Source organism: Salvelinus fontinalis, chromosome 19 (assembly GCF_029448725.1).
Source record: "Salvelinus fontinalis isolate EN_2023a chromosome 19, ASM2944872v1, whole genome shotgun sequence".
NCBI classification, from domain to species: Eukaryota; Metazoa; Chordata; class Actinopteri; order Salmoniformes; family Salmonidae; genus Salvelinus; species Salvelinus fontinalis.
In genome coordinates, this window is record NC_074683.1 from 11,584,707 (window position 1) to 11,610,794 (window position 26,088).

Sequence of the window (26,088 nt, forward strand, 5' to 3'; positions counted from 1 at the left end):
GGACCTTGACCCGGCCCAGAAGCAAGAGCTCAGGGAGCTCGTCGATCAGAACATGTGTTCTCCGAGAAGCGGTGTTCTCCGAGAAGCCGGGCCGCACAACCCTCATTGAACACCACATCCGTACCCGGCCCGGGGAAACAGTAGGATAAAGGCCATATCGGATTCCGGAGGCCCGAAGGAAGGCCGTGAAACAAGAAGTGGAGGCTATGCTGAGGATGGAGGTCATTGACGAGTCCTACAGTGCATGGTGCAGCCCCATCGTGTTGGTGCCCAAACTGGACGGTAGCTTCCGCTTCTGTAATGATTTCCGGGGTGTGAACGCCATAAGTTTATTCGATGCCTACCCCATGCCAAGGGTGGACGAGCTCATCGACCGATTGGGAAAGGCCCGGTACATCAGCACCCTTGACCTGACCAAAGGATATTGGCAGGTACCGTTGGCCTCCCAGGGAGTTCAGTTTTTGTGCCCGACAGGATACAGCAAGACCCGGAGCCCAGAAGACGGTATCTTTGTGATTTATTATTTAAATAAACACCCTTGAAACCGAGCTATTCATACTCTGTCCATGTCTGATCTGTGTAAACGTCTTGACCAAACCCCCTGGTCTGCCTCAATATATATATACACTGCTTAAAAAAATAAAGGGAACACTTAAACAACACAATGTAACTCAAAGTGAGTCACACTTCTGTGAAATCAAACTGTCCACTTAGGAAGCTAAGTGGTGGACAGTGGACAGTTTGATTTCACAGAAGTGTGACTCACTTTGAGTTACATTGTGTTGTTTAAGTGTTCCCTTTATTTTTTTGAGCAGTGTATACATATACTATATATAAACTCAGCAAAAAAAGAAATGTCCCTTTTTCAGGACCCTGCCTTTCAAAGATAATTAGCAAAAATCCAAATAACTTCACAGACACATTGTAAAGGGTTTAAACACTGTTTCCCATGCTTGTTCAATGAACCATAAACAATTAATGAACATGCACCTGTGGAACGGTCGTTAAGACACTAACAGCTAATATGTGGTAGGCAATTACGGTCACAGTTATGATGACTTAGGACACTAAAGAGGCCTTTCTACTGACTCTGAAATATAACAAAATTAAGATGCCCAGGGTCCCTGCTCATCTGTGTGGACGTGCCTTAGGCATGTTGCAAGGAGGCATAAGGACTGCAGATGTAGCCAGGGCAAAAAATTGCTATGTCTGTACTGTGAGATGCCTAAGACAGCGCTACAGAGAGACAGGACGGACAGCTGATCGCAGTGGCAGACTACGTGTAACAACAGGATTGGTACATCCGAACATCACACCTGCGGGACAGGTACAGGATGGCAACAACAACTGCCCGAGTTACACCAGGAACTCACAATCCCTCCATCAGTGCTCAGATTGTCCGCATTAGGTTGAGAGAGGCTGAACTGAGGGCTTGTAGGCCTGCTTTAAGGCAGGTCCCCACCAGACATCACCTGCAACAACATCGCCTATGGGCACAAACCCACTGTCGCTGGGCCAGACAGGACTGGCAAAAAGTGCTCTTCACTGACGAGACGCGATTTTCTCTCACCAGGGATGATGGTCGGATTCGCGTTTATCGTCAAAGGAATGAGCATTACACCGAGGCCTGTACTCTGGAGTGGGATCGATTTGAAGGTGGAGGGTCCGTCATGGTCTGGGGCGGTGTGTCACAACATCATTGGACTGAGCTTGTTGTCATTGCAGGCAATCTTAATGCTGTGCGTTACAGGGAAGACATCCTTCTCCCTCATGTGGTATTCTTCCTGCAGGCTCATCCTGACATGACCCTCCAGCATGACAATGCCACCAGCCATACTGCTCGTTCTGTGTGTGATTTCCTGCAAGACAGGAATGTCAGTGTTTTTCCAAGGCCAGGCGAAGTGCCCAGATCTCAATCCCATTGTGCACATCTGGGACCTGTTGGATTGGAGGGTGAGAGCTAGGGCCATTCCCCCCAGAAATGTCCGGGAACTTTCAGATGCCTTGGTGGAAGAGTGGGGTAAAATCTCACAGCAAGAACTGGCAAATCTAGTGCAGTCCTTGAGGAGAAGATGCACTGTAGTACTTAATGCAGCTGGTGGCCACACCAGATACTGTTACTTTTTATTTTGACCCCCCCCCCCCCCCCCCCCCTTTGTTTAGGGACACATTATTCAATTTCTGTTTGTCACGTGTGTGTGGAACTTGTTCAGTTTATGTCTCAGTTGTTGAATCTTATGTTCCAGTTGTTGAATCTTGTTATGTTCATACAAATATTTACACATGTTAAGTTCGCTGAAAATAAACGCATTTGACAGTGAGAAGATGTTTATTTGGGCAGTCTCCAATTATATTTCATACAGGTATGGTCATGCGAAATTGTCCCAAAGATCTCATTGAGTTGTTTGATGGTCCTTTTGAAAAAAGGCTTCTGTGGGGTTAATGTATAAATTATATGATGGCCCTGTATCTACACATCTTTTCAAAGCCCTGTTCTAGCCACGTTTGCGCAAGTTACAATCCAAACACATAGCTGCCCCAATACATGGAATTCTATGGCTAAGCTTCCAACATTCTAATGTCAATGCTCAATGGCACAATATGGGGGATTTTTAACTAATAGTTGTAGCTGGTGCTTACAAAGTTTGCTGTTTTGTTGATCATTTGAAAGGTAATTTCATGACCTTTCAGAACCAATTGTCAAACTGGTAATTCTGATATGCACCCTAGAGGTCAAAGGACAATGTTCTGTTGACCAGAACATTCTGAAAATGAATGGGATGGAGGGATGAAAGAAAGAGTGATAACACAGAAAGCTACCATTGCTGCACTGCTATCAAACATTTACCAACTCTCGGGACATAGACTTTCAAAAAAATCACTATGCAACATCGTCGGCCCAAGTGAGCCCGACGGTCCAAATTTGGGGTCTGGCTCATGGACTATTTGGTTTAAATATTAGATACAAGCATCATGAAACTGATGGGGGTCACCTTGGTGTCATGATAAGGGCTGCACCAAATGATTGATGTATTATAATAATTGCTTATGCTTATGTTGTATTAATAGAAGGGGAAGGGCTATAAGACCCTCCCCCACTACATTTATAGGGTCCTGGACCACAGATTAGCAATATATGCATCATAAGGTTTAATACTGTTCCACCGTTCTTTTCTAGTCTCTGCCTCTTATAAGAAACAGTCTGAGCAGATGTGTGAGCCATTGCAGTCAAAGCAGGGTGTCTGTGAGAAAGCACCTCAAAGGCTAAAAGAGATACATAGACACAGACCCCTACAGGGGAGTAAATAGATAAGAGACAGGTCAGACATACCACTCACTGTAAGCCACACGTGAATGGAAAATCACTGCTGAGCCCTTAGAAAACACGGGACTATTGTTTTCTCCTGCAGGTTTGTATAACAGTATATGCATGGGCTTGGTCTCATGAGTAGAAGGTGATGACGTAGGCAGTAACATCACTAGGGGTTGACTGCAAGTATATTAAAGCAACTTTGACCTTTTTATTTTGCAGAACTTACTCTGAAACGTGTGTGCTGTGTTTCCGTTGTCAACTTCTGTCTGCAATTTCATTAATAAAGGTTTGATTGATTTACTTAAAGAAGATATTGTCTGATTGCTGATTTCACCAATAAGCCAATGATTGACAAGGAACAAGAAACCTACCCCAACAAAACCTAACACAATAAATTCATTTAAGTTCATTTAAGTTAATTTAACAGTTTTTGGACATCACTTGCTCACCACTATTTCCATGTGGTTTCTTCCTCCACAGACTCCATGAAATGACCTCTTATTAACTCTTATGAATTTTGTGTATGGTTTCCTCGAAACAAGAGCAGCTCAACTTACCCCTATGACTCAACTTACCCCACTCTCCCCTGATTGGTAAAGTGCATGATGTAGTTGACCTTAGGTGTTTTTAACAACGCGGGTGCATTTACATACATTTAAAGCAACGCTAGTATATTTGGTTGCACGAAAACAGTCCATGGGAAGCCAGAAGTTAAATATAATTCCATTTCAACTTACTGTGCCGGTGGGCATGGTGGTTGGTCATTATGACGGGCAGAATTTGAGACAAAATATCTAAAGGATCAAATTATTAAACAGACTTTCCAAACGTGGGTCTGTTGTAGACCCACTTCCTCTCTGCTTACCTGTAAGAACTAACACATCTATCTGATCATACCACCATTATTCAAGTGCCAATGCCTTTTAGCAAACTCCAGGCGTTAACATTGGTTGGTTACTCTGAATAAAGGCTTTTTTCTGGCAACCCTTCCAAAGAGACTATTTTCATGGAGGTGGCGTCTAATTGTAGATTTGGAGACTTGGTGACCCCAAGATGCAACCAAGTTCTGTAATTCTCCAACTGTGACCGTTAGATTTTTCTTGGCCTCTGGAAACATCTTCCTCACTGTGTTTGGGGACAAGATACACTTGCATCCTCTACCGGGCAAGTTTACCACTGTTACAGTGGTTTTAAACTTCTTAATTATTGCCCTAATAGCGGTAAGTGGTATATTTAAGCTATAAGGCCCAAGGAGTTGTGGTCTATGGCCAATATACCACAGCTAACAGCTGTTCTTATGCACAACTCAACACGGAGTGCCTGGACACAGGCCGTAGCTGTGGTATATTGGCCTTATATCATAAACCCCCGAGCTGCCGTATTGCTATTATAAACTGGTTACTAATGTAATTAGAGCAGTAAAAATAAATGTTTTGTCATACCAGTGGGATACGGTCTGATATACCACGACTGTCAGCCAATCAGCATCCAGGGCTTGAACCACCCAGTTTATAATACATGTTAAATAATAAAAAATTGTACTACATTGGGTGATCTATGAAGGTCAAGAACCATTTGTCTCTTTTTGTTTGTGAGTTCTTTGCCTTTCATCATGGTGAAGGTGTAACGGCTGTCCTCCTCTTCTTCATCCGAAGAGGAGCAGGGATTGAACCAAGGCGCAGTGGAGTTTGAATACATAATGAATTTAATGACAAGACGAAAAAACACGAACTTGACTATACACTAACAAAACAAATAAACGGTGTAGAACAGATCTGAACGACGGACTCACATAACACACGAGAACGCACGAACAGGGAAAAAGCCTACACATAAATGACACTTAACAAACAAACCGAAACCAGTCCCGTGTGGCGCAACGACATACACAAACACAGGAGACAATCACCCACAACGAACACTGTGACAACGCCTACCTAAATATGACTCTTAATTAGAGGAACGCCAAACACCTGCCTCTAATTAAGAGCCATACCAGGCAACCCAAAACCAACACAGAAACAGAAAACATAGAATGCCCACCCAACCTCACGTCCTGACCAACTAACACACATAACAACTAACATAAATAGGTCAGGAACGTGACATTACCCCCCCCACAAGGTGCGAACTCCGGACGCACCAGCACAAAGTCTAGGGGAGGGTCTGGGTGGGCATCTAACCACGGTGGTGGCTCAGGCTCCGGGCGAGGTCCCCACCCCACCATAATCCATCCTAGCTTCCTCCCTCTAAGAATGTCCACCCTCTTTTTTCCCCCACAACATCCTCTTAATAACCTCACTAATAAGGACAGCACTGGGACAGAGAGATAAATCAAGACAGAGGGATAGATAAGAATATAGAGGTAGATTAAGATAGAGAGGGAGATCAGGATAGAGGGGCAACTCCGGACTGAAAGGCAGCTCCGGACAGAGAGACAGCTCTGGACTGATGGGCAGTTCTGGGTATCTAGCCGTTTCAGGCTGAAGGGCAGCTCATGGCTGACTGACGAATCTCGACGCTCATGGCTGGCTGACGGCTCTCGACACTCATGGCAGGCTGACGGCTCTCGACGCTCATGGCAGGCTGACGGCTCTCGACGCTCATGGCAGGCTGACGGCTCTCGACGCTCATGGCAGGCTGACGGCTCTCGACGCTCATGGCAGGCTGACGGCTCTCGACGCTCATGGCAGGCTGACGGCTCTCGACGCTCATGGCAGGCTGACGGCTCTCGACGCTCATGGCAGGCTGACGGCTCTCGACCCTCATGGCAGGCTGACGGCCCTCGACGCTCATGGCGCTCTGACGGCTCTGGCTGCTCATGGCGCTCTGACGGCTCTGGCTGCTCATGGCTCTCTGACGGCTCTGGCTGCTCATGGCTCTCTGACGGCTCTGGCTGCTCATGGCTCGCTGACGGCTCTGGCTGCTCATGGCTCGCTGACGGCTCTGGCTGCTCATGGCTCGCTGGCGGCTCTGGCAGATCCTGTCTGGTTGGCGGCTCTGGCAGATCCTGTCTGGTTGGCGGCTCTGGCAGATCCTGTCTGGTTGGCGGCTCTGGCAGATCCTGTCTGGTTGGCGGCTCTGGCAGATCCTGTCTGGCTGACGGCTCTAGCGGCTCCTGTCTGGCTGACGGCTCTAACGGCTCCTGTCTGGCGGATGGCTCTGAAGGCTCATGGCAGACGGGCGGCTTTGCAGGCTCATGGCAGACGGGCGGCTTTGCAGGCTCCTGGCAGACGGATGGCTCAGACGGCGCTGGGGAGACGGATGGCTCAGATGGCGCTGGGGAGACGGATGGCTCAGATGGCGCTGGGGAGACGGATGGCTCAGATGGCGCTGGGGAGACGGATGGCTCTGGCCGGATACGGTGCACTGTAGACCTGGTACGTGGTGCCGGAACTGGAGGCACCGGGCTAAGGATAAGCACCTTCCTACTAGTGCGGGGAGCAGGGACAGGGCACACTGTATTCTCAAAGCCCACTCTATAACTGATGTGTGGTACCGGCACTGGTGACGCCGGGCTGAGGACAAGCACATCAGGATTAGTAGGGGGAGAAGATACAGTTTGTACAGGGCTCTGGAGACGCACTGGTAGCTTAGTGCGTGGGGCCGGAACTGGAGGCACCGGGCTAGATACACGCACTACAGGGAGAGTGCGTGGAGGAGGAACAGGGCTCAGGATACGCACTGGTAGCCTAGTGCGTAGTGTAGACACTGTAGGTACTAGGCTGGGGCGGGGAGGTGGTGCCGGAAATACCGGACCGTGGAGGCGTACTGGCACTCTTGAGCATTGAACCCGCCCAACCTTACCTGGTTGAATGCTCCCGGTCGCCCGACCAGTGCGGGGAGGTGGAATAACCCGCACCGGCCTATGTAGGCGAACCGGGGAAACCATGCGTAAGGCCGGTGCCATGTATGCCGGCCCGAGGAGACGCACTGGAGACCAGACGCGTTGAGCCGGCCTCATGACACCTGGCTCAATACTCAATCTAGCCCTACCAGTGCGGGGAGGTGGAATAACCCGCACTGGGCTATGCACTCGTACAGGAGACACCGTGCGCTCTACTGCGTAACACGGCGCCTGCCCGTACTCCCGCTCTCCACGGTAAGCCTGGGAAGTGGGCGCAGGTCTCCTACCTGCCCTTGGCCCACTACCTCTTAGCCCCCCCCCCAAGAAATTTTTGGGAATTACTTACGGGCTTTTCGGGCTTCCGTGCCAGACGCGTTCCCTCATAGCTCCGGTTCCTCTCTCCGGTAGCCTCTGCTCTCCCCAGTGCCTCCAGCTGCTCCCATGGCTTTTCGGGCTTCCAGCCACGTCTCCTTGCTGCCTCCTCAAACCACCGCTCCTGGGCTTTAGCTGCCTCCCTCTCTTCCTGAGAACGGCGATTTTCTCCTGCCTTAGCCCAGGGACCTTCTCCATTCATTATCTGCTCCCAAGTCCAGAAATCCTTGTTTTCCCGTCCCTTTCTCCATCGACTCCGCTGCTTGGCTCTGGAGTGGTGGGTGATTCTGTAACGGCTGTCCTCCTCTTCTTCATCCGAAGAGGAGCAGGGATTGAACCAAGGCGCAGTGGAGTTTGAATACATAATGAATTTAATGACAAGACGAAAAAACACGAACTTGACTATACACTAACAAAACAAATAAACGGTGTAGAACAGATCTGAACGACGGACTCACATAACACACGAGAACGCACGAACAGGGAAAAAGCCTACACATAAATGACACTTAACAAACAAACCGAAACCAGTCCCGTGTGGCGCAACGACATACACAAACACAGGAGACAATCACCCACAACGAACACTGTGACAACGCCTACCTAAATATGACTCTTAATTAGAGGAACGCCAAACACCTGCCTCTAATTAAGAGCCATACCAGGCAACCCAAAACCAACACAGAAACAGAAAACATAGAATGCCCACCCAACCTCACGTCCTGACCAACTAACACACATAACAACTAACATAAATAGGTCAGGAACGTGACAGAAGGATGACATTGGGAGAATCTCAATTGTGTACTCCTCGCATCCTCACTTTTTTTAAACCCATTGGAGGAGAAGATGAGATGGAGGGACCTCTGGCTTGCTCATCCAACGGGTTTTGAGAAGGAAGCGAGAACTACGCAAATGACATTCTCCCAAAGGGAAACAACCCTTTGTGTATTTCACAATTTTTACACCCCAGTGAAAAAGTAAGCCATGGAAGAGCATAATACAGTTCCTAAAACCAAGATTATTATTTTTTTAAATGGTGACTAATGCAGTCTTTTTTTATATATAAGAATTTTTAGGCATTCAAATTATTTTGACATGATTACTTAAATTTGAGATTTTTGGTTCCAACAACCATGTCTTTGTGAGACACAGTAGGTGAACTGATGGATGGTTCCCACCGTGAAGCAAGGAGGAGGTGTGATGGTGCTTTTCTGGTGACACTGTCAGTAATTTTACTTAGAATTCAAGGCACACTTAACCATCATGGCTACCACGGCATTCTGCAGCGAAACGCCATCCCATCTGGTTTGTGCTTAGACTGTCATTTGTTTTTCAACAGGACAATGACCCCAAACACATCCAGTTTGTGTAAGGGCTATTTGACCAAGCAGTACTGCATCAGAGTGATGGAGTACTGCATCAGATGACCTGGCCTCCACATTCACCCAACCTCAACCCAATTCAGAGGGTTTGGGATGACTTGGACGGCAGAGTGAAGGAAAAGCAGCCAACAAGTGCTCAGCATATGTGGGAACTCCTTCAAGAATGTTGGAAGCATTCCAGGTGAAACTGGTTGAGAGAATGCCAAGCATGTGCAAAGCTGTCATTTTTAACCAGGTAAGCTAGTTGAGAACAAGTTCTCATTTACAACTGCGACCTGGCCAAGATAAAGCACAGCAGTGCGACACAAACAACAACACAGAGTTACACATGGAATAAACAAGCGTACAATCAATAACACAATAAGGAAAAAAAGAAAGTCTATATACAGTGTGTGCAAATGGCGTGAGGAGGTAAGGCAATAAATAGGCCATAGTAGCGAAGTAATTACAATGTAGCAAATTAACACTGGAGTGATAGATGAGCAGATGGTGATGTGCAAGTAGAAATACTAGTGAGCAAAACAGCAGAAAAGTAAATAAAAACAATATGGGGATGAGGTAGGTAGATTGGATGGGCTATTTACAGATGGGCTATGTACAGCTGCAGCTATCGGTTAGCTGCTCAGATAGCTGATGTTTAAAGTTAGTGAGGGAAATATTAGTCTCCAGCTTCAGCGATTTGTGCAATTCGTTCCAGTCATTGGCAGCAGAGAACTGGAAGGAAAGTCGGCCAAATTAGGTGTTGGCTTTGGGGATGACCATTGAGAAATACCTGCTGGAGTGCGTGCTACGGGTGGGTGTTGTTCTTGTGACCAGTGAGCTGAGATAAGGCGGCGCTTTACCTAGCATAGACTTATAGATGAACTGGAGCCAGTGGGTCTGGCGACGAATATGTAGCGAGGACCAGCCGACTAGAGCATACAGGTTGCAGTGGTGGGTGGTATAAGTGGCTTTGGTGACAAAACAAATGGCACTGTGATAGACTGCATCCAGTTTGCTGAGTAGAGTATTGGAAGCTATTTTGTAAATGACATTGCCGAAGTCGAGGATCGGTAGGACAGCCAGTTTTACGAGGGTATGTTTGGCGGCGTGAGTGAAGGAGGCTTTGTTGCGAAATAGGAAGCTGATTCTAGATTTAATTTTGGATTAGAGATGTTTAATATGAGGCTGGAAGGAGAGTTACAGTCTAGCCAGACACGTAGGTATTTATAGTTGTCCACATATTCTAAGTCAGATCCGTCCAGAGTAGTGATGCTAGTCGGGTGGGCGGGTGCGGGCAGCGAATGGTTGAAAAGCATGCATTTGGTTTTACTAGCGTTTAAGAGCAGTTGTAGGCCACAGAAGGAGTGTTGTATGGCAGTGAAGCTCGTTTGGAGGTTAGTTAACACAGTGTCCAAAGAAGGGTCAGATGTATACAGAATGGTGTCATCTGCATAGAGGTGGATCAGGGAATCACCAGCAGCAAGAGCGACATCGTTGATATATACAGAGAAAAGAGATCAGATCAAATGTGATGACCAATTTATGCAGAAATCCAGGTAATTCAAAAGGGTTCACATACTTTTTCTTGACACTGTATACAGTAGTGGTGGAAAAAAGACCCAATTGTCATACTTGAGTAAAAGTAAAGATACCTAAAATTACTCAAGGAAAAGTGAAAGTAACCTGGTAAAATACTACTTGATTAAAAGTCTTCAAATATTTGGTTTTAAATATACTTAAGTATCAAAAGTAAATGTCATTTCTAAAATATACTTAAGCATTAAAAGTAAAATAATTAATAGTTTCCAATTCCATATATTAAGCAAAACAGATGGCACCATTTTTATTTCAGGATAGCCAGGGGCATACTCCAACACTCAGACATCATTTACAAACAAAGCATGTGTTTAGTGAGTCCGCCAGATCAGAGGCAGTAGGGATGACCAGGGATGTTCTTTTGATACAGTGGAAAGTATTCAGACCCCTTGACTTTTTCCACATTTTGTTACGTTTCAGCCTTATTCTAAAATTGATTACATTCTTTTTTCCCCTCATCAATCTACACATGGGGCGGCAGGTTGCTGGAGGTTGCTGGATCAAATCCCAGAGCTGACAAAGTAAAAATCTGTCGTTCTGCCCATGAACAAGGCACTGTTCCCCGGTAGGCCATCATTGTAAATAAGAATTTGTTCTTGACTTAGTTAACTGACTTAGTTAAAACATTTACATAAGTATTCAGAACCTTTACTCAGTACTTTGTTGAAGCACCTTTGGAAGCGATTACAGCCTCAAATCTTCTTGGGTATGACGCTGCCTGTATTTGGGGAGTTTCTCCCATTCTTCTCTGCAGATCCTCTCAAGCTCTGTCATGTTGGATAGGGGGCGTCGCTGCACATCTATTTTCAGGTCTATCCAGAGATGTTTTTTTTATTTATTTTTTTATCCCCTTTTCTCCCCAATTTTCGTGGTATCCAATCGCTAGTAATTACTATCTTGTCTCATCGCTACAACTCCCGTACGGGCTCGGGAGAGACGAAGGTCGAAAGCCATGCGTCCTCCGAAGCACAACCCAACCAAGCCGCACTGCTTCTGTAACACAGCGCGCCTCCAACCCGGAAGCCAGCCGCACCAATGTGTCGGAGGAAACACCGTGCACCCGGCCCCCTTGGTTAGCGCGCATTGCGCCCGGCCCGCCACAGGAGTCGCTGGAGCGCGATGAGACAAGGATATCCCTACCGGCCAAACCCTCCCTAACCCGGACGACGCTAGCCCAATTGTGCGTCGCCCCACGGACCTCCCGGTCGCGGCCGGCTGCGACAGAGCCTGGGCGCGAACCCAGAGACTCTGGTGGCGCAGTTAGCACTGCGATGCAGTGCCCTAGACCACTGCTCCACCCGGGAGGCCCCCTCCAGAGATGTTTGATCAAGTTCAAGTCCGGGCTCTGGCTGGGCCACTCAATGACATTCAGAGACCTGTCCCGAAGCCACTCCTGTATTGTCTTGGCTGTGTGTTAAGGGTCATTGTCCTATTGGAAGGTGAACCTTCGCCCCAGTCTGAGGTCCTGAGCGCTCTGGAACAGATTTTCATCAAGGATCTCTCTGTACTTTGCTCCCAGTCCCTGATGCTGAAAAATATCCCCACAGCATGATGCTGCCACCACCATGCTTCACCGTAGGGATGGTGCCAGGTAACACTTGGCACAGGCCAAAGAGTTGAATCTTGATTTCATCAGACCAGAGAATCTTGTTTCTCATGATCTGAGTCCTTTAGGTGCCTTTTGGCAAACCTCAAGCGGGCTGTCATGTGCCTTTTACTGAGGAGTCGCTTCCGTCTGGTGGTGGAGAGACAACAGAGTTGGTTGTCCTTCTGGAAGGTTCTCCTATCTCCACAGAGGAACTATGGAGCTCTTTCACTTGACCATCGGTTTCTTGGTCACCTCCCTGACCAAGGCCCTTCTCCCCCGATTGCTCAGTTTGCCCGGGTAGCCACCTCTAGGAAGAGTCTTGGTGGTTCCAAACTTCTTCCATTTAAGAATGATGGAGGCCACTGTGTTCTTGGCGACCTTCAATGCTGCAGAAATGTTTTGGTACGCTTACCCCAATCTGTGCCTCGACACAATCCTATCTCAGAGCTCTGTGGACAATTCCTTTGACCTCACGGCTTGGTTTTTGCTCTGACATTGGCTGCTGTATTTAACATTCAGAAAAAAAAAGCTTGCGTCCCTCCTGGAATAGTCTATTGGTATAAGAAATGTCAAAAAAATATCCAGCAAGCTATTCTAGTCTAGCTTTTCCTGCATGGCACTACAAGAGCTAAGGAGCGTTTTTTAAAGAGGCCAGTAGAGCACAGATACTTGCGTATTGCACAAGAGACAGAGGCTATAAGTTAAAAGCTTATTATGCATAACCCATCGTTCAATTCAATACATATCAGGCTAATACTCCATTGAATGTATTACCTGAAAATGGTAGGCTAGGACATCTATATATATGGCAATATATCAATCTAGAACAGGATTATGTATTTTGGATGCAATTTTAATGGAGTTGATGGAGAGAGAGTGCTCAAGCATGCACTGATTTAAAGCAACGACATTCGAGTGATGGGCTTTTTTAAAAACTTTGCAGCTACAATTAAAAATAAAACATTTTTACAAGTAAAAATAAAGGTGAGGCCAGGGGTTTTCAAACTGACCCCCGAAAGCCAGATGGAGATGGGTAAATTAGACATGAATTATATTACTGTAGCATAGGCTATGCTGCAGCAAATGTAGGCCTACATGTCACAATAATAAAAGATTCGATGATGAGATGATAAGTCTACATGCATTGTGAACTGCGCTGGCTGTCCCCATCCTGAGCGTTGATTCATCATACAGAGGCCGTAGAGAAACTAATTTCATTTCACGCCATGGTGTTCATGTAAATAATTTACAGGTTTCTCGCAGTTATTTATCTCAGGAAAAGGGAGTGGTTTTGGGCGGTAAATCTTGGTAACCGTGTTCCCGCCATTCAATCCTAATTGACACCGCCTCTAGCGTTGCAGTGGTCATAGACTCTGCAGACCCACAGAGAGTTGAGGTGGGTGATGGGTCATGGTTATGCCTACTTTGTAAATATTACTTTTTCTCTCTTGAAATAATACTCCCTCTTGAAATAGTTGGGACACTATGAAGTCTATATCATGTTAATATACAACACATATGGTGAGGTAGGAATACTACATGCTATACAGTGGATTTCAGTAAATAAGTCACTATCCACAAGGTTATTTGGGGGCGATTGATGCAACCCAGAGCAATACATTTTTAGATGTAAATTTATGGATGAGCCTCTGAAAGTGCTTTTACTGACTGTCATAATGGCTCATTATCTCATGTGGCACTTCCTCTTTGCCGGAATAAGACCCTCTTTGATTGGATGTAGCCAGCTCTGGTGCCAATCTGGCCTCTGTCCCATATGCATACAATGATTGCTTAGTCTGGATTAGGCCAGGGTTTTCAAAATTTTCTTGCCCAGAGACCCCCGCACAGGCAAACCAGTGACCCCCATCATGTCAGCAAGAAAAAAAGAGTCACGTCTTATCATTAGGTGAATAATACTGGCAAGTAGAAGTAATCAACGTTTTAAAATGAATACATTTGGTAGACAGTTTCATTATTTATACCTCCCCACAGTTCATTGGAAGAGGAAGTGTAAAATTCTAACATAGTGTATTAGCTAGAAAAGAGTCTTGGCAGCGTAGAGAATGTTCCTGTTGTAAAGCACATTTTCAGCAATTCTACACATATTTCCATTGAATTGAGCATTTTTTTGTTGCTGCACTTTTTAAGGTAATTTCCAGTCATTTAACACTGTTTGGCATAGAGCAGAGAGATAATGTCACGATCGTTGTATGAGTGAGACCAAGGCGCAGCGTGGTATGCGTACATTCTCTTTTAATGAATGATACACTGAACAAAAACAACAAAATCAACAAACGAAACGTGAAGCTATACAAATAGTGCAGACAGGCAACTAAACATAGACAAGATCCCAAAAACACAAATGAGGAAAATGGCTACCTAAATATGATCCCCAATCAGAGACAACGATAAACAGCTGCCTCTGATTGGGAACCATATCAGGCCACCATAGAAATACAAAACACCTAGTTGACCCACCCAAGTCACTATCACGCCCCAACCAACACAGAGGATAAACAGCTTACTATGGTCACGGCGTGACAGTACACCCCCCCCCCCCCCCCCCCAAAGGTGCGGACTCCGACCGCAAAACCTGACTCAATAGGGGAGGGTCCGGGTGGGCATCTATGATGGATGACACAGGGCGTCGGGGGCGGCTCGGGTGCGAAGCTCCGGACCATGGATCGTCGCCGGAGACTCCGGACCGTGGATCGTCGCCAGAGGCTCCGGACCGTGGATCGTCGCCGGAAGCTCTGGACTGGGAACTGTCGCCGGAAGCTCTGGACTGGGAACTGTCGCCGGAAGCTCTGGACTGGGAACTGTCGCCGGAAGCTCTGGACTGGGAACTGTCGCCGGAAGCTCTGGACTGGAAACTATCGCCGGAAGCTCTGGAATGTGGAGGCTGGGGTCTTTGACCATTTTTATGGCCTTCCTCTGACACCGCCTGGTGTAGAGGTCCTGGATGGCAGGCAGCTTAGCCCCAGTGATGTACTGGGCCGTACGCACTAACCTCTGTAGTGCCTTGCAGTCAGGGGCCCAGCAATTGCCGTACCAGGCAGTGATGCAACCAGTCAGGATGCTCTCGATGTTGCAGCTGTAGAACCTTTTGAGGATCTCAGGACCCATGCCAAATCTTTTTAGTTTCTCGAGGGTGAACATATTTTGTCATGCCCTCTTCACAACTGTCTTGGTGTGTTTGGACCATTTTAGTTTATTGTTGATGTGGACACCAAGGAACTTGAAGCTCTCAACCTGCTCCATTACAGCCCGGTCGATGAGAATGGGGGCGTGCTCGGTCATCCTTTTCCAGAAGTCCACAATCATCTCCTTAGTCTTGGTTATGTTGAGGGATAGGTTGTTATTCTGGCACCACCCGGCCAGGTCTCTGACCTCCTCCCTATAGGCTGTCTCGTCGTTGTCGGTGATCAGGCCTACCACTGATGTGTCATCTGGTGTTAATAATGGTGTTGGAGTCGTGGGTGAACAGGGAGTACAGGAGGGGAGGATAAGTGTTGAGGATAAGCGTGGCAGATGTGTTGCTACCTACCCTCAACACCTGGGGGCGGCCCATCAGGAAGTCCAGGATCCAGTTGCAAAGGGAGGTGTTTAGTCCCAGGATCCTTCGCTTAGTGATGAGCTTTGAGGCTACTATGGTGTTGAACGCTGAGCTGTAGTCAATGAATAGCATTCTCACATAAGTGTTTATTTTGTCCAGGTGGAAAAGGGCAGTGTGGGGTGCAATAGAGATTGCATCATCTGTGGATCTGTTTGGGCGGTATGCAAATTGGAGTGGGTCAAGGGTTTCTCGGATGATGGTGTTGATGTGAGCCATTACCAACCTTTCAAAGCACTTCATGGCTATGGACGTGAGTGCTACGGGTCTGTAGTCATTTAGGCAGGTTGCCTTTGTGTTCTTGGGCACAGGGACTATGGTGGTCTGCTTGAAACATGTTGGTATTACAGACTCAATTAGGGACATGTTGAAAATGTCAGTGAAGACACCTGCCAGTTGGTCAGCGCATGCCCGGAGCACACGTCCTGGTAATCCGTCTGGCCCCGCAGCCTTGTGTATGTTGACCTGTTTAAAGGTCTTACTCACGTCGGCTACGGAGAGCGTGATCACACAGTCGTCCGGAACAGCTGATGCTCTCATACATGCCTCAGTGTGGTTTGCCTCGAAGCGAGCATAGAAGTGATTTAGCTCGTCTGGTAGGCTCGTGTCACTGGGCAGCTCAGGGCTGTGCTTCCCTTTGTAGTCTGTAATAGTTTGCAAGCCCTACCACATAAGACGAGCGTCGGAGCCGGTGTAGTATGATTCAATCTTAGCCCTGTATTGACGCATTGCCTGTTTGATGGTTCGTCGCAGGGCATAACAGGATTTCTTGTAAGCTCCTGGGTTAGAGTCCCGCACCTTGAAAGCGGCAGCTCTACCCTTTAGCACAGTGCGAATGTTGCCTGTAATCCATAGCTTCTGGTTGGGGTATGTACGTACAGTCACTGTAGGGATGCCGTCCTCGATGCACTTATTGATAAAGCCAGTGACTGATGTGGTGTACTCCTCAATGCCATTGGAAGAATCACGGAACATGTTCCAGTCTGTGATAGCAAAACAGTCCTGTAGTTTAGCATCTGCTTCATCTGACCGCTTTTTTATAGACCGAGTCACTGGTGCTTCCTGCTTTAATTATTGCTTGTAAGCAGGAATCAGGAGGATAGAGTTGTGGTCGGAGGGCGAGGGAGAGCTTTGTACGCGTCTCTGTGTGTGGAGTACAGGTGATCTAGAATTTTTTCCCCTCTGGTTGCACATTTAACATCTGGATAGAAATTTGATAGAACTGATTTAAGTTTCCCTGCATGAAAGGCCACTAGGAGCGCCGCCTCTGGGTGAGTGGTTTCCTGTTTGCTTATTTCCTTATATAGCTGACTGAGTGCAGTCAACCCTACTCCTCTGATCAACCCTACTCCTCGTCCAGAGAATCCAGTGTGGCTCAGAACGTTCGGAGATCGAAACGATCGAATTTACCAATGGACAATCTGACAATGCACTGAATTTACAAACACTCAAAGCGCACTCTGAGCACACTCTGGCACTCCAGATTGAATTTACAAACACACCCTTAATATATGGTTCTGGTGTAGCCTATTTAGTGATTTAATATGATATGGATGTTTACCCTTGTCACGCCATGACCATAGAGAGCTTTGTATTATCTATGTTGGTTAGGTCGGGGTGTGAGTAGGGTGGGTTACCTAGGTGTTTTATATATCTATGATGGCCTGGTATGGTTCCCAATCAGAGGCAGCTGTTTATCGTTGTCTCTGATTGCGGATCATATTTGGGCAGCCATTTCCCCACTGTGCTTTCTGGGATCTTGACTATATATAGTTAGTTACCTGTGAGCACTATTGTAGCGTCACGTTTTACGATTTTTTTTTTTTTTCTTTGAGTTGCTCTTCAAAAAATAAAGAGAATGGAAACATACCACGCTGCATCTTGGTCCACTCCTTATAACGATCGTGACAACCCTGTTGATGATAACTGATGCTTCTCTAACCCTTTAGGCAGTCCTTGAGAATGAAAGGGTGATTTTAGAAGCAATCCTCTGCACACAAAAACACTGGTGAGAACAGAGAGTGTAACGGATGTGAAATGGCTAGCTAGTTAGCGGGTGCGCGCTAGTAGCATTTCAATCAGTTACGTCACTTGCTCTGAGACATTAAGTAGGGTTGCCCCTTGCTCTGCAAGGGCCGCGGCCTTTGTGGAGCGATGGGTAACGATTCTTCGTGGGCAACCGTTGTTGATGTGTGCAGAGGTTCCCTGGTTCGCGCCCGTGTCGGGGCGAGGGGACGTTTTAAAGTTATACTGTTACATTGATGCTGTTGACCCGGATCACTGGTTGCTGCGGAAAAGGAGGAGGTTGAAAGGGGGGTGAGTGTAACGGATGTGAAATGGCTAGCTAGTTAGCGGGTGCGCGCTAGTAGCATTTCAATCAGTTACGTCACTTGCTCTGAGACATTAAGTAGGGTTGCCCCTTGCTCTGCAAGGGCCGCGGCTTTTGTGGAGCGATGGGTAACGACGCTTCGTGGGTGTCAGTTGCTGATGTGTGCAGAAGGTCCCTGGTTCGCGCCCGGGTCGGGGCGAGGGGACGACGTAAAGTTTATACTGTTACAAGAGCACCATTGCTTTTAATGCAAATTACTATGGATCTATTCAAATATTAAATGCAATGTGATATTAAGTTCACATGTTCTGTTTAGGTTCATTTCCACACATTTATAATGGGATATAAAGTACCTTTTTTTTTTATTATTGACATTTTTCCATTTTAACCCTAGGGACCACAGTGGGGGTGACAAAAGACTTAAACTCCACAGCTCATGTCGTGTTTATGGGGAATGCAACAGAAAACATTCCTGGCCTCACACAGTAAGTCTTGGCCACAGCTGCTTAGTAAATCATTATTCTATCTTCGACTGCTTTTTGTTGTACAACATACGTTGTAGTGAAAATTCTAGTTAAGGCAAACTTTTTCTATGGGAAATTGCATGTAATATGCCCAATTCTGTGATACAATGTCAAAGGAAGTTGGAACGTGTCATTGATATTGATCCAGAGGGCAAACATGCATTTCACTTGCTAAACAGAATGTCAACAGCAGTTTCCATTCCACTGTCTTTTAATTGGTCTTCTATAGATATGGAGTATAATTTCTTCTCCGATGACAAAATCTGTAAAAGGTCCAATTACTCACTGTGATATCACAGTTTCTCAGTATCATTGGCTTGTATTAACCGTGTGAATCAGTAAATATGAATCCAATTATTTCAGATTTAGGCCACATGAACTACTGTATATCAGTGGTGTAAAAACACTTGAAACTTCAGCTTAAGTAGTTTTTTAGGGAATCTGTACTTTACTATTTATTTTTGACAACCTTGACTTTTATTTCACTACATTCCTAAAGAACATAATGTACTTTTGACTCCATATATATTCCCTGACACCCAAAAGTAATCGTTACATTTCGACAATTGTCTAATTCACACACTTACAGTGCACTTGGAAAGAATTCAACGCCTTTTTCCACATTTTGTTACATTACAGCCTTATTTTAAAATGTATTAAATAAATTTTTTCCCCTCATCAAACTACACACCCATAACAACAAAGGGGAAATTGAGCTCAGGTGCATCCTGTTTCCAGTGATCTTCCTTGAGATGTTTCTACAACTTGATTGAGTCCACCTGTGGTAAATTCAATTGATTGGACATGATTTGGAAATGTACACACCTGTCTATATAATGTCCCACAGTTGACTGTGCATGTCAGAGCAAAAACCAAGCCATGAGGTTGAAGGAATTGGCTTCTGTAGAATTTAATTGAATTTTCCATAGATGGACTCCAATGAAATTGTAGAAACATCTCAAGGATGATCAACGGAAACAGGATGCACCTGAGCTCAATTTAAAGAGATCTTCCGTAGCCAACAGATGGCCTTTTCGCTTCGCATCCCTAGGAAACTATGCAGTATTTTTTTATTTTATTATTTCTTACATTGTTACCCCAGGAAATCTTAAGTCTTATTACATGCTAATTAACTCACTCACCGAATCAGCGTATTCAACAATGTTTTTGTCCGACGCTATCGTGATCGAGGCAATTTTGAAGCGTGGAATCCGATTGGTATCCGAACCAGCGTTGAACAGACCTGAGCACGAGCGTTTCCTGTTTTAGTTTCTGTCTATAGGCTGGGAGCAACAAAAGGGTGTCGTGGTCAGATTTTCCAAAAGGAGGGCGGGGGAGGGCTTTGTATGCGACCCAGGAGTCATATTAATGTTTTAGACATGTTTCATGGGAATGTTGCAAAAACATCCTATTTCTTTGGGACCGTCTGGAAAGGACCTGATGACTGACACACAGGAATGTTCTTGCAACGTTCCAATGAAACATGTCTAGAACATTATCTTATATTCTGAGAATATTCTGAGAACATGGCAGTCGTGTTCTGTGTATGTTTGGTGGGACGTTGATGGAAAAAAAAAATGGTATGTGGATGAAGGTCATGCTTAGGGAAATAAATGCATTTAGCTATTTTATGAAATGTTGTTTTTAGAAAAGGGATGTATTTTTGGGTACCGGGGTACAAGACTTCCGGGTCAGTTGGCATGTATCAACCACTGTATCTACGTCTTCAGTTACATCCTTTGCACCCAATTCTAGTGCCACTCCAGAGAAAACCCTATTGATAGGCACCCTGCTTCCCATATCCACACATGACACATTCCAATCTGATATTTTTCAGGTGCAAAGCACACTCCTTCTGCTCCTTGGACGCACAAAGTAAAAATATGTCCACTTCTTCTTAACCTCTGACACAAGCGTATCCAACCCATCTGCAATGTGTTTGCTGCTGTAATCCATTCCTTCTCACGCTCATCTCCGCCATCAGTATCAAACAAAACATCCGCTTCCGTCATCTGTGCTACCCTTTCCCCTCCTCCTAGTCATGCTGTGTTGTCCATGCCAACCACGAACCATAGCAAAGTCTGAATTCCCATTTATACACTTATATTAATTACATATTGATTACACATACAGTTTAGCGCTGTCAAGTGAGAGTCTACAAGCAAAGAAACGGAAAACTAGCTAACCCACCCAAGGGTCCGCCAATGTGGTGTTAGGTAATTAGCCCAGATCCATTTCGGTCACTATTCCCCTATGCCTCCACTTCTACAGTGAAGTGTTATCTACTGGTAGTGTATGAAATGTAAGTAATATTGTAGGCTATCAAACTATGAAACATTGTTGACACATTCTTACAGATTAAGGGGAAATGTAACTATTTTGTAGTGACTAATTCAAAGGTTTCTAGTTGAAAGCTGGGTTATTCAGATGGATAATATATTGAACTACACTACCGGTCAAAAGTTTTAGAACACCTACTCATTCAAGGGTTTTTCCTTTTTTTTGATATTTTCTAGAATAATAGTGAAGACATCAAAACTATGAAATATCACATATGGAATCATGTAACCAAAAACGTGTTAAACAAATCAAAATATATTTTATATTTGAGATCCTTCAAATAGCCACCCTTTGCCTTGATGACAGCTTTGCACACTCTTGGCATTCTCTCAACCAGCTTCATGAGGTAGTCACCTGTAATGCATTTTAATTAACTGGTGCGTCTTGTTAAAAGTTAATTTGGTGGAATTTCTTTCCTTCTGAATGCGTTTGAGCCAATCAGTTGTGTTGTGACAAGTTAGGGTTGGTATACAGAAATAGCCCTTTTTGGTAAAAGACCAAGTCTATATTATGGCAAGAACATATCAAATTAGCAAAGAGAAACGACAGTCCATCATTACTTTAAGACATGAAGGTCAGTCAATACAGAAAATTTTGGAGAAGAACTTTGGAGAAGTTCATTAGAGTTGCCAGCCTCAGAAATTGCAGGCCAAATAGATTCTTCACAGAGTTCAAATAACAGACACATCTCAACATCAACTGTTCAGAGGAGACTGTGTGAATCAGGCCTTCATGGTCAAATTGCAGCAAAGAAACCACTACTAAAGAACACCAATAAGAAGAGACTTGCTTCGGCCAAGAAACACGAGCAATGGACATTAGACCAGTGGAAATTTGTCATTTGGTCTGGAGTCCAAATTGGAGATTTTTGGTTCCAACCGCCGTGTTTTTGAGAGACGCGGTGTGGGTGAACGGATGATCTCCGCATGTGTATTTCTTGGCCCAAGCAAGTCTCTTCTTATTGGTGTCCTTTAGTAGTGGTTTCTTTGCAGCAATTTGATCACGAAGGCCTGATTCACATAGTCTCCTCTGAACAGTTGATGTTGAGATGTGTCTGTTACTTGTACTCTGTGATCTGCTGGGTATTGTGGAAAAGATGATGTTATCAAACGTGTCATGTCAACTATGCAAGAATCCCATAACCTATTTGATAAGAAGTTACTGCGACTTTGTATTTTAAACCCCAAATGCCCCACCTGTCATTTGTAATTATGTGATGTCATTGTCGTAGTGTTTTCCTCTTACCCCTCTGTCTTATAAAGGTGCCCATATCGTATCATAATGTCAAAGTCGGATTTCCCTCTAGCCTATGAAGATGCACTACATGGCCCCAGGCATGGGAACTACCCACAGCCCCGACCAGGATACGGGTTACCTGCACCCCAAACACCACCATCTGATGGACCATACCCAGCTCAGTCCTCAGCTCAATACCCAGGACAAGCAGGGTACCATCTGGGCTACCCTCCATCCTGGAGGCCCTATTCCATTCCTCTAGGAATGCTCACCTCCAACCCAGGTTCTGGAGCTATGTAGCACAAAGAAATTATGTTGATATGTGAAGTTTGCCAAAATAGTTTTACTTGGTCATTACTGACTTCATGTCTTAACTCACTTATTTCTAATGCAGTGGAATATGATGAATTTACATATTCTACTGCATGGGAAAGCACTTCTATTCGAGATGCATTCATCTGAAAAGTATGAGACCTTATACCTTTAACACATTAAACTCATACCTACTTATACTTGCTGTGATCATTATTTTTATCAGGTATATATTACGTCACTGTATCAATTGTGGCTGTGTTAACATTTGTGTAAGTGTCAACAATGTACTGTATCGTTTCTGTCTTACCATTTCATATTAATGTGAGCTGTTTTCTGTTTGTGTTTTCATACATTTTTTGTATTTGTGTAATGGTAACATTTTAACATTTAATCTATTTTACAGTGAGGAAGTACGTGTTTTTGTAATTAAAAACCCAGTTGTGTATTGGACATCATTGTAAGTACTTCATATTTAATTTAGCCTTCATTAAGGCCTTACTACATTCATTACTCATTAATTATTACTGAATTATATAATATCGTAACACATTTCTACATGAGAAACTTTGAGGTTGAAATATTTTTTACCTATCATAGTAATAGCTTGTTTTTCTTACAGCACATTTTTTTTTGTCACCTACTGTATTGTTGTCTGCTGCAAAGGGCCAATATAATATTATCCATGCCCTTTTCATACTGTATATACACAACAGTACAGTGTTAAACATCGGAGATTGATATTTGATCTTAATAATCTGTGTTTAGGAGGCGCTTTCCTTTGAATTTCGTGCTGCTGGCCATTTTTGTCAGTATTGATTGCACAAAATAATCTCATGTTTTAACCGATGACAATACATAATGGAAATATATCTACAGTATAGATATTTTAAGACTTTGTTTTATATTTCATATTTTAGAAAGTGGCCATGTCCTACATGACAGGAACAATATCAAGGTTTGTAATAGCGTTTTAATATTTTTTTATATTGTTTTTACACAATGCTACTAGAAATACTCATGTAAGGTGCAGTGTAATTTTTGTTTTGTCACTCAATCTACTTTGAATTTCTTGCAGTTACTATGACACAAAAGCAGTGTTTCTGACCGATGGAATAACAACAATTGTGCGTATAATTGTCAGTATCTTCTGCATTCAAACTAAGGTACATGTTGTAATAACCCTGCCTCTTTAGAACCGACAGCGTTGTTTGTGAGAGTGTCTTTGTTGTCAGTGTCAAATGCCTCCTTTGTCTAGGATTACAACGGGCGACTGTTTTTAAGACCTGTTGGGTAAGATCTTGCGCAATTCCTCCTTATGAAACCAATGATCTAAATAGCATAAATGTATGCTTATTGTACTGTTACACATTCCACGGTTTGTTTTTTTTAGACCTTCTATATGAAGTTAGTTCATAGCCCATTCATGTGCCATCTTATGAAACATTCCAACAATTTGACCTTATTGTCGTATGACCAAGGATGTGAATAACATGTAGCTATGTCTATGCTCATGGCAGGTGGATTTTACATCTTGTGGGGGACTTTTCGGTATTCTTGCCATCGTAGTCTTAGTTACTGGGATAATCACCGCCATAGTACTATCCTTCACGTATGTAAGTGCCTCGGTGTGGTCAAATGTTAAACTACTGAAAAAAAAGCTGAAATAATAATATGCATGCATCTTTTTCACATCAAATGCACTTCAATAGTAAGGTGTATCTCTATTTGTAAGTACACTATATATACAAAAGTAGGTGAACACCCCTTAAAATTAGTGGATTCGGCTATTTCAGCCACACCCGTTGCTGACAGGTGTATAAAATCGAGCACACAGCCATGAAATCTCCGTAGACAACCATTGACAGTAGAATGGCCTTACCGAAGAGCTCAGTGATTTTCAATGTGGCACCGTCATAGGATGCCACCATTCCAACAAGTTCATGAAATTTCTGCCCTGCTAGAGCTGCCCCGGTCAACTGTAAGGGCTGTTAATGTGAAGTGAAAACGTCTAGGAGAAACAACAGCTCAGTCGGGAAGTGGTAGGCCACACAAGCTCACAGAAAAGTACTTCCAAGTGCTGAAGCGCGTAAACATCATCTGTCCTCGGTTGCAACACTCACTACCAAGTTCCAAACTGCCTCTGGAAGCAAGGTCAGCACAATAACTGTTTGTCGGGAGGTCCATGAAATGGGTTTCCATGGCCGAGCAGCCGCACACAAGACTAAGATCACCATGTGCAATGCTAAGCATCGGATGGAGTGGTGTAAAGCTCACCACCATTGGACTATGGAACAGTGGAAACGCATTCCCTGGAGTGATGAATCACGCTTCACCATCTGGCAGTCCGACTAACGAATCTGGGTTTGGTGGATGCCAGGAGAACGCTACCTGCCCGAATGCATGGTGCCAACTGTAAAGCTTGGTGGAGAAGGAATAATGGTCTGGGACTGTTTTTCATGGTTCAGGCTAGGCCCCTTAGTTCCAGTGACGGGAAATCTTAATGCTACAGCATACAATGACATTCTAGACAATTCTGTGCTTCCAACTTTGTGGCAACAGTTTGGGCAAGGCCCTTTCCTGTTTTAGCATGACAATGCCCCCGTGTGCAAATTGAAGTCCATAAAGAAATGGTTTGTTGAGATCGGTGTGGAAGAACTTGACTGGCCTGCACAGAGCCATGACCCCAACCTCATCGAACATCTTTGGTATGAATTGGAACGCCAACTGCGAGCCAGGCCTATCACCCAACATCAGTTCCCAACCTCACTAATGCTCTTGTAGCTTAATGGAATAAAGTCCCTGCAGCAATGTCCCAACATCTAGTGGAAAGCCTTCCTATAAGAGTGGAGGCTGTTAGGCAGCAAAAGGGGGACAAACTCCATATTAATTCCCATGATTTTGTAATGAGATGTTTTATTTTTATTTAACTAGGCAAGTCAGTTAAGAACAAATTCTTATTTACGATGCTGGGCCAATTGTGCGCCGCCCTATGGGACTCCCAATCACGGCTGGTTGTAATACAGCCTGGATTCAAACCAGGGTGTCTGTAGTGATGCCTCTAGCACTGAGATGCAGTGCCTTAGACCGCTGCACCACCCGGGAGCCCGTGTTTGACAAGCAGGAATCCACATACTTCTGGTCATGTCGTGTATGTGATAAATGTAGGCCTATACATACCGTACAGAAGGTCCTGTGTTTTCTTCTACTCGCAGGTCTCACGGCTTCACATGCTATATGCTGTAATCTGAGCTGTCGTTTACACACTGGTTGAGTTCATTGAAAACCCTCAGTATTTCAGAGGGAATTGGAGAAATTGACATTTCTCTTGAACCAACCTGTATGGAATTAACCATTTTTATTTTGACATTTTAGCACCTAGCTACTCATCGGAAAACGTGAGCTTTCCATCACCCCAGAGGAGTGTTTTTGGAGTACTTTCACTTTATGTTGACATCGTCCAGATCTTCATTTTCCTCTTGCAACTAGTTGGCGCTTCCACAGAACAAAGGCAGGAGGATGACATTTGACCTGGTGTGGATCATCCTTCTATTGTATTTATTCACTCAATCTGTCGCTGCTCCTAAACAAATTTTTTTTTTGTCTTTTGACACCATTAACATGGTAACCTTATGAGAGTGCTGCACACTT

At 44.8% G+C, this 26,088-nt stretch overlaps 1 pseudogene; it reads left to right on the top strand.

Annotated features, from left to right (window-relative positions):
* The first annotated feature begins 215 nt into the window (after positions 1 to 215).
* LOC129817010 (protein lifeguard 3-like) lies at positions 216 to 25,967 on the top strand (annotated as a pseudogene).
* The last annotated feature ends 121 nt before the right edge of the window (positions 25,968 to 26,088 follow it).